Source organism: Oryx dammah, unplaced genomic scaffold (genome assembly GCF_014754425.2).
Source record: "Oryx dammah isolate SB20612 unplaced genomic scaffold, SCBI_Odam_1.1 HiC_scaffold_13, whole genome shotgun sequence".
NCBI lineage: Eukaryota > Metazoa > Chordata > Mammalia > Artiodactyla > Bovidae > Oryx > Oryx dammah.
In genome coordinates this window covers 1,883,153-1,893,464 of record NW_024070197.1, presented here as the reverse complement: position 1 = coordinate 1,893,464, position 10,312 = coordinate 1,883,153, and the positions used below count along the sequence as shown (strand labels likewise).

Below are 10,312 nucleotides of genomic sequence, written 5' to 3'. Positions count from 1 at the left end.
TGGTGATGACGGTGATGAGAACGGGAACGGTGGTGATGACGGTGATGCTGGTGATGGTGCTACTAACGGCAGTGACGATGGCAACGTCAGTTGTAGGTCACCACGTCACACCTATCACTTCATCACAGGCAGTTGCTATGTGCCAGGTACTAGTCTTCCCACCCCTCTCCCTGTACCCACCAGGTACTATTCTAAGTGTTTGTTATAGGGTGAATTATGTTCCCTCCCCTCCAAATCCATGTGTTGAAGTCTACCCCCCAGCACCTGAGAATGGGACCTTCTTTGCAAACAGGACCATTGGTCAAGATGAGGTCCTACTGGAGTAGGTGGGCCCTAATCTGACTGGTGCCCTTATCAAAAGGGGAAGTGTGGACACAGAAACACACCCACATGGAGGACACGGTGTGAAAACTGGAACTGTGGTGCCACAGCCCAGGAACTACTGGCAGGTGGGAGAAAGGCCTAAAGGGACCCTCCTCTGGAGCCTTCTGCAGGCGCGTGGCCCCACCAACACCTTAATTTTATTCTAGTCTCGTCTGTCCATTTGGCTGCACGGGTCTTCGCTGCAGCATGTGGGCTCTTCATCGTGGTGCACAAGCGTCTCTAGTTGTGGCGCCTGGGCTTAGTAGACCCGAGGCGTGTGGGATCTTAGTTCCCCAGCCACGGATCATACCCGCATCCCCTGCATTGGAAGGTGGACTCTTAACCACTGGACCACCAGGAAAGTCCCCCAACACCTTGATTTCGGACTTCCAGCCTCCAGAACTGTGAGAAAACATCTGTTGTTGAAGCCTCCCTCTCCATGGTACTTTGCTATGGCAGCCGCAGCAAACCAATACATCTGCCCTGCTCATTACTATTTCCCCAGTGGCTGGTACAACGCCTGGCATATAGCAGGCACTCAATTAATAGTTCTTTTTTTTTTTTAAGTCTGTATTTCTTTATTTGGCTGCGTGGGGTCTTAGCTGGGGCATGTTGGGTCTTCAGTCTTTGTTGTGGTGTGTGAGATCTTTAGCTGTGGCGTGCAGACTCTTAGCTGAGGCATGCAGGCGCCAGTTTCCTGACCAGGGCCCCTGCCTTGGGAATGCAGAGTCTTAGCCAGTGGGCCACCAGGGAAGCCCCTCAATGAACAGTTCTTGAATGGATCTATGGGTAAGGAGGCCATGAGGATTAAATGAGTTAATCCATGTTTGATGCCCAGCATACAGGAGGTGCTTAATTACCATCAGCTACTGTTACTGCCACCCACTGCACAGGTCCTTGGCTCTCCCAAGTGCTCTAAGCCACCCACCCTGTGTACCCTGAGCTGACTTAACCTCCTGAGAGGAGCCCTCGCCTCCTGGCCAGTCCTGTCACGGATCCATGTGCCCGCCCAGGGGCTCTGGGCTCATACGGGGCCCCTTAGCCTCATGGGTCACTCCTACTGGATAAAGAAGCAGGACCAGGCAGTGGCTCAAAGGGTGGGCTAAGGAGCCTGGAAGCCTGCAATGAAATCCTGGCTCTACGCCTCAACGGCGGTGTTTCCTTGGGCAACTGCCTTAACCTCTCCGAGCTTCATTTGCTCAGTGGGCTTCATAATAACCATGTCCACCTCCGTAGTTGTCATGGAGTGGAAAGGGGGAATGCATACATGGTCCCAGCACAGTATCTGGTGTGGCTGGAGTAAGTTCTCAGTAAATGTCAATGATTAGATTTTATTAATTTTGACATTTGATTTGTATATTTTATATATGTATGAGTAGTCATAGTTATTATTATTATATGATATTATTATCTGATTCTTTGACCCATATGTCCTTTGGCCAGTCCTGCTAATAATTCTTTTTTAAAAAACACTTTATGAGGTATGATTGACATAGAGAATCTGTACTTATTTAGTTAATACAACTTGATAAGTTTGGAAAATGTACACCCATGGAACATCACCACAATTGAGGCCGTAAGCTTATCCATCACCTCCAAAAGCTTCCTCCTGCCCCCTTTGTTTTTCAATTCACTTTAATGTTTAAAATAGTCATGTCTTCAGAGTCTTCTCTTAGTATGCCCCACCTCAGCGAGCTTGCTCACTACATAATGTGCTTACTGAGCAGCCTCCATGCTTCGTGTTTGGGCTGTGGGGTGGGGGCGGAGGTGTCCACTGAATGCACGGTGGGCAGTCCTGGGAGTCTCAGAGCCAACACCTTAACAGCAAAGGGGGCTTCAGGGCAGCCAGCAGGGGCCACTTTCCTCTGGGCGGCTGAGGAGCCTTCCCTGGAAGCACAGCTCAGCCCCGAAGGCATCAACCCTGAGCTCTTGCGTGTGCATGTCCAAGGCACTCATTCTAGCGCTTCATCTGTTTTGGTTTCCTGTCTAACAGCACAAACCAATTCACCACAAGGAAAACCGCCCCAAGCTCCAGAGGTGAAGATAGGCTCTAGTTTTTAAAAAATCAGAATTACAGTAGATGTGATTAAGGAAAAAAGAACACTTTAAGAAAAAAGCCCCGCTATACTGAAACAAAAACAGTTGACAAGTCCTTCTAAATTATGAAATCAAGACAATAGTTGCAGGCAACTGGAAAATGAAGACATCATGGTGCAGTTGCTTTGGAAAATACTCTGATAGCTCCTTAGATGGTCAAACAGAGTTACATTACAACCCAGCAATTCCACTCCTAAACATACACCCAAGAGAACTGAGAACATGTGTTCAAACTAATGTCTGAACTGCAGCATTCCTAATAACCAAAAAGTGGAAACAACCCAAATGCCTATCGACCAATGAATGGATAAATAACACGTGGTCTAACACACAGTGGAATATTATCCAGCCATTAAAAGGAATGAAGCACTGAGATATATTAAAATGTGGATGAACTTCAGAGCAAATCCAGAGACAAAAAGTAAATGACTGGTTGCCAGGGGCTGGTCAATGGAGGGAATGGGAGTGAGTGCCAATGGGGACACATTTCCATTTGGGATGATGAAAATGTTCTAAAATTGACTGTGGTAATGGTTGCACAACTATGTGAATATACAATAAACCAACGAATTGTACATTTTGTGATATGTGGGGTGTATATTGATACAGGTGTATTAAGGCACAACACATAAGATCTGACACATTTAGACACTGAAATAAATTCCAGGTGGATTCAGAAGTTCACTGTTAACATCAAAATGATAAATGGGAAAAAAAGAAACAAAATACAAGTGGTGTGTGACCTGCATTGGTTGAAGAAACCCTTTCACAGCTTAAAAACAATGGAAGGCACCAGAGGAGGAGAGAGACTAAATTCTGAAAATAAGAAATGCTTTCGGGCACAAAAAATATAAAATAAGAAATGAAAAGCAAAGCTGGGAAGTATATTTGCCACAAATATTTTCACACACACTTCTTTAAAATCTTCAAGGATACTAGGATTCCTGGAGACTGGGAAAGCCTGGGATAGATCATTTAACTCCCAACAGAAATGGCTTAATAAACATTAAAAAAAAAATCAAACCTCACTAATACACATATAATGTTACTCAGAAAAGATCTTGTGACATCATTTCTCATCTATCATGCTCAAAGCTTATATCATTTGTCACTTAAATCCATTTATCCATACATCCATTAATCACTTATATCCAACTTGCAGTGGCTCTGTGCCTGCCAATGCCGAAAATGAGGGTTCAGTCCCTGGGTTGGGCAGATCCCTTGGAGAAGGCAATGGCAACACACTCCAGTATTCTTGCCTGGAAAATTCCATGAACAGATGAGCCTGGTGGGCTGCAGTGCATGGGGTTGCAGAATCAGACATGGCTGAGCACGCACACACATGCACAATAAATACCCAACAGCCAGTAAAAACTGGAGACAAATAAATATCCAACAGTGGGGGAACGATTAAGCAAGCCAGGTAGAGCCCCAAGATACAATTTCTACGGAGTCATTAAGACAGATTTTACCAAAGAGTTTTTAACCATGTAGAGAAACGTTCAGGAAGAAACCTTTGATGAAAAAGCAGGGAAAAAAAATTGCTCAGCTGTGATGATTCATATTTTTGCGAAACAATATGTTTTCAGAGAGAGAAAGACACAGCATTTGAGGGTGGTTACCTCCTGGGATGAAATCCAGGGTACTTCTGATCCTGTCTGCTATACTCATGGATTTTCTAAGTTTTTTTGGCTCCGCCACATGGCGTGCAGGATCTTCCCCAACCAGAGATCGAACTCATGTGCCCTGCACCGGGAGCACAGAATTTTAACCACTGGACGACCAGGGAAGTCCTGGACTATCGAAGCGTTTTATGAGGGTCATGGATTTCCTGACCTTTGGGCATTTTCTGACACATTACTTACAGCATTGAGAAATGATTTCTAAGAAGTCAAGTCCACCAATACCAGGTGGACCTGAGATGCACTGATTACGCACCAGTATATGCAAAGAAACGAATGAAAATGAAGACACAGCAACCCAAAACCCGTGGGACACTATAAAAGCAGTGCTAAGAGGAAAGTTCACAGCAATACAGGCATACCTCAAGAAACAAGAAAAAAGTCAAATAAATAACCTAACTCTACACCTAAAGCAACTAGAAAAGGAAGAATTAGAGAACCCCAGAGTTAGCAGAAGGAAAGAAATCTTAAAAAGTAGGGCAGAAATAAATGCAAAAGAAACAAAAGAGACCATAGCAAAAATCAACAAAGCCAAAAGCTGGTTCTTTGAAAGGATAAATAAAATTGACAGACCATTAGCCAGACTCATCAAGAAGCAAAGAGAGAAAAATCAAATCAATAAAATTAGAAATGAAAATGGAGAGATCACAACAGACAACACAGAAATACAAAGGATCAAAAGAGACTACTATCAGCAATTATATGCCAATAAAATGGACAACCTGGAAGAAATGGACAAATTCTTAGAAAAATACAATTTTCCAAAACTAAACCAGGAAGAAATAGACAATCTTAACAGACCCATCACAAGCACGGAAATTGAAACTGTAATCAGAAATCTTCCAGCAAACAAAAGCCCAGGTCCAGACGGCTTCACAGGTGAATTCTACCAAAAATTTCGAGAAGAGTTAACACCTATCCTACTCAAACTCTTCCAGAAAATTGCAGAGGAAGGGAAACTTCCAAACTCATTCTATGAGGCCACCATCACCCTAATACCAAAACCTGACAAAGATACTACAAAAAAAGAAAACTACAGGCCAATATCACTGATGAACATAGATGCAAAAATCCTCAACAAAATTCTAGCAATCAGAATCCAACAACACATTAAAAAGATCGTACACCATGACCAAGTGGGCTTTATCCCAGGGATGCAAGGATTCTTCAACATCCGCAAATCAAGCAATGTAATTCACCACATTAACAAATTGAAAAATAAAAACCATATGATTATCTCAATAGATGCAGAGAAGGCCTTTGACAAAATTCAACATCCATTTATGATAAAAACTCTCCAGAAAGCAGGAATAGAAGGAACATACCTCAATATAATAAAAGCTATATATGACAAACCCACAGCAAACATTATCCTCAATGGTGAAAAATTGAAAGCATTTCCCCTTAAGTCAGGAACAAGACAAGGGTGCCCACTTTCACCACTACTATTCAACATAGTTCTGGAAGTTTTAGCCACAGCAATCAGAGCAGAAAAAGAAATAAAAAGAATCCAAATTGGAAAAGAAGAAGTAAAACTCTCACTGTTTGCAGATGACATGATCCTCTACATAGAAAACACTAAAGACTCTACCAGAAAATTACTAGAGCTAATTAATGAATATAGTAAAGTTGCAGGATATAAAATCAACACACAGAAATCCCTTGCATTCCTATACACTAATAATGAGAAAGTAGAAGAAAAAATTAAGGAAACAATTCCATTCACCATTGCAACAAAAAGAATAAAATACTTAGGAATATATCTACCTAAAGAAACTAAAGACCTATATACAGAAAACTATAAAACACTGATGAAAGAAATCAAAGAGGACACTAATAGATGGAGAAATATACCATGCTCATGGATCGGAAGAATCAATATAGTGAAAATGAGTATATTACCCAAAGCAATGTACAAATTCAATGCAATCCCTATCAAGATACCGGCGATATTTTTCACAGAACTAGAACAAATAATTTCAAGATTTGTATGGAAATACAAAAAACCACGAATAGCCAAAGCAATCTTGAGAAAGAAGGATGGAACTGGAGGAATCAATTTGCCTGACTTCAGGCTCTACTACAAAGCCACAGTCATCAAGACAGTATGGTATTGGCACAAAGACAGACATATAGATCAATGGAACAAAATAGAAAGCCCAGAGATAAATCCACATACATATGGACACCTTATCTTTGACAAAGGAGGCAAGAATATACAATGGAGTAAAGACAATCTCTTTAACAAGTGGTGCTGGGAAAACTGGTCAACCACTTGTAAAAGAATGAAAGTAGATCACTTTCTAACACCGCACACAAAGATAAACTCAAAATGGATTAAAGATCTAAATGTAAGACCAGAAACTATAAAACTCTTAGAGGAGAACATAGGCAAAACACTCTCCGACATAAACCACAGCAGGATCCTCTATGATCCACCTCCCAGAATTCTGGAAATAAAAGCAAAAATAAACAAATGGGATCTAATTAAAATTAAAAGCTTCTGCACAACAAAGGAAAACATAAGCAAAGTGAAAAGACAGCCTTCCGAATGGGAGAAAATAATAGCAAATGAAGCAACTGACAAACAACTAATCTCAAAAATATACAAGCAACTCCTGCAGCTCAATGCCAGAAAAATAAACGACCCAATCAAAAAATGGGCCAAAGAACTAAATAGACATTTCTCCAAAGAAGACATACGGATGGCTAACAAACACATGAAAAGATGCTCAACATCACTCATTATTAGAGCAATGCAAATCAAAACCACAATGAGGTACCACTTCACACCAGCCAGAATGTCTGCGATCCAAAAATCTGCAAGCAATAAATGCTGGAGAGGATGTGGAGAGAAGGGAACCTTCCTACACTGTTGGTGGGAATGCAAACTAGTACAGCCACTATGGAGAACAGTGTGGAGATTCCTTAAAAAATTGCAAATAGAAATGCCTTATGACCCAGCAATCCCACTGTTGGGCATACACACAGAGGAAACCAGAATTGAAAGAGACACATGTACCCCAATGTTCATTGCAGCACTGTTTATAATAGCCAGGACATGGAAACAACCTAGATGTCCATCAGTAGATGAATGGATAAGCAAGCTGTGGTACATATACACAATGGAGTATTACTCAGCCATTAAAAAGAATACATTTGAATCAGTTCTGATGAGATGGATGAAACTGGAGCCGATTATACAGAGTGAAGTGAGCCAGAAAGAAAAACACCAATACAGTATACTAACACATATATATGGAATTTAGGAAGATGGCAATGATGACCCTGTATGCAGAACAGCAAAAAAGACACAGATGTGTATAGCGGACTTTTGGACTCAGAGGGAGAGGGAGAAGGTGTGATGATTTGGGAGAATGGCATTGAAACATGTATAATATCATGTAAGAATTGAAATGCCAGTCTATGTCTGATGCAGGATATGACACGCTTGGGGCTGACGCGCGGGGATGACCCAGAGAGATGTTGTGGGGAGGGGGGTGGGAGGGGGGTTCATGTTTGGGTACGCATGTACACCTGTGGTGGATTCATGTCAATCTATGCCAAAACCAATACAGAATTGTAAAGTAAAAATTAAAAATAAATAAATAAATTTAAAAAAATAAAAAAAAACCAAACAAGTGATATTTGTAAAGTTTTCAAAGGCTGGGGAAATCATTACTGATTAAAGTAGGATGAAAAAAACAAAACTCCAAGATAAAAATAGCAGAGCCAATTCTGGGTCAATTTTAAAAACTAATCATCAGAGAAGACAATAAATGATACATAATAATCCACGTAGTTATCTCTGGGTACAGGCACCATGGTGAATATACTGTCTCACCTACAGGTTACTGGATTTTCCCTATTTTCTATAAAAAGTATTTCCATATTTTTATATTGAGATATTTCTGGAATAAAGGCAAGTTTAGTAAAAAGTTCAATATATAGCCATATATTTACCACCCATTAAAATATCAGGAAACTTTACACTGAGAGCGGGGACGCCCGCCTGTGTGTGGCACCCAGCGTGTCCTCTCTTCCCGGGGGGTGACTGCTGGCTGAAAGGTGTGGGTCTTGTTCCAGCGAACCTTGTACACATTTAAACCTTCCCTTTCCAGGTGCCCTCCTGCATCTCCTAAGGGCCCCCAGGGCAGAACCGGTCACTCCCCAGCTGTCCTGACCTCCTTGGTTGACCAAAGCCAGTGTCAAGGGCTGGCAAGAGGCTTCGGGGTTTGAAGGGGGCAGAGTGGATGGAAGCACCACCCCTGAGCACCAGGTGGGCAGAGCCCCCAGGAGGCAGGGACACAGGCCCTGGGCAGGCCTGGGGGTCAGAGGGCCATCCCTGGGCAGAAGCCCAAACCTGTGGGCTGAGCCTCTGGAGAGGAGAGGCAGGCAGCAGGACTCACCAGGGCCTCATCAGTCAGCAGCTGGGTGGCCACCCCTCCACTGCCCACAGTGACGAACGGCAGGCTGTGGTCTGGGGAGAGAAAGGGAGGCATGGTGAGAGGCCAGGCCTAGATCCGCCTCACAGTGCAGACAGGACAAACACACACTTGCCCCAGAGAGGCAGGAGGGAGAGACGCACATGCACGCACACACACACGCACACACACACACGTTAATAGCACTCAGGTGCACCCGCCAAGCACTGGACCAACACCTCTCACTTAATCCTCCTAATACCCCTGAAAGGTGGGCACTATGTCCACCCACCCCGTTTCACCGTATGACACCTGTATGTGGAATCTAGGGCACTATGTCCACCCACCCCGTTTCACCGTATGATATCTGTATGTGGAATCTAAAGCACGACAAAAATGTGCGTCAACGACATGGACTCGCAGAGCAGACCTGCGGTTGCAGGGAGCAGCAGGGGCGTCAGGGAAGGTGGCCTGGGAGCCTGGGGTTAGCAGGAGCCCACTGTTGTATAGACGGAGAAAAGCAAGGCCCCACTGCACAGCACAGGGAATTACATTCAACATCCTGTGACAAACCATAATGGAAAAGGATATGAGAAAGCACATAAAGGCATAACTAAACTGCTTTGCTGTACAGCAGAAATTAACACAACATTGTAAATCCACTGTACTTCAATAAAAAAGAGAACACTATCAATTTAAATGTTGGTCCCCATAAATTTTAAACAGTGAAATTTCAAATAAAAAAGCAATATAATTATTTTTTTAAAAGAAGCCTCACTGTACATCACAAAGGATCATAAACACACAGGCTGGTGTCTTCCACAAACCTCAGAGCACCAGGCCTTGCACACACAAATGCCTGAGCAAGCCCTCAGCAAAAACGTCCTCTAGCTTAAAATTCTTCTATGGCTTCCCACAGGCATTAGAAATCAGGAGTCTTCACCCCTGCCCGCGTGGCCCTTATGGTCTGCCCTGAGGACCTTCCGTCTTCCACTCTACTCCCCTCTTACACTTGGCCTCAGGTGCACTGGCCTTCGCAGCTGCTGTTCCCTCTGTCAGAAATGCTCTTCCCTGGGCTGGCTCCTTCTTACTGTCAATTCAAATGTCACCTCCGAGAAGTTTCCCATTCCCAGGGCCCCAAGCTCAAGCATTAATAGCAACCACCCCTCACCCTCTGCCATCTTCTTATAGCCCGCATCATTGCTGACAATTGTCTCTTTAAAAAGTTATTTTCAAGCTTGTCATCTGTCTTCCCTCCCCAAGAAAGAAAGCCCCGGGGATGCAGAGATGATCGTATGTGGATTGTGATTCTGGCATCCAGCTTGTTGTTGTTTAGTCGCCAAGTCACGTCTGACTCTTTGCAACCCCTTGGAAAAGTGACAGGTGAGACAGGTGGACACCTGGATGACACTCTCACAAAGGCACCACGGACAGAAATAAAGGCGGAAACACAACTAAGGATGTGGACACGGGTGGTCACCCAGGGATATCCCCCAACAGGGACAGGCAAAGACTAGACAAAGGGGACACCCACACAGACACCCATGTGCAGACAGCCACACACTCACACGCAGACAGGGACTCGCCTCCTTCCCCATCCCATCCCATCCCATCAGCTTGGTAACGGCTTCCGGCCTCCAGGCTTCTGCCCCGCCTCTCGCTGAGGCCGCACACCCTCTCGCTTCAGTCCTCACGCCTTGCCCGCAGTTCCCAGCTGGGCCCTCCCGCGCCTTCCCTGGACCCCCA

The 10,312-nt window shown here is 43.9% G+C and overlaps 1 protein-coding gene across 1 annotated transcript in view; it reads right to left on the bottom strand.

Moving 5' to 3' along the window:
* Positions 1–10,312, bottom strand: part of LOC120873013 (zinc finger protein 470-like) — a 45,385-nt gene that overhangs the window by 18,552 nt on the left and 16,521 nt on the right. The gene's annotated exons all lie outside the window — the stretch shown is intronic.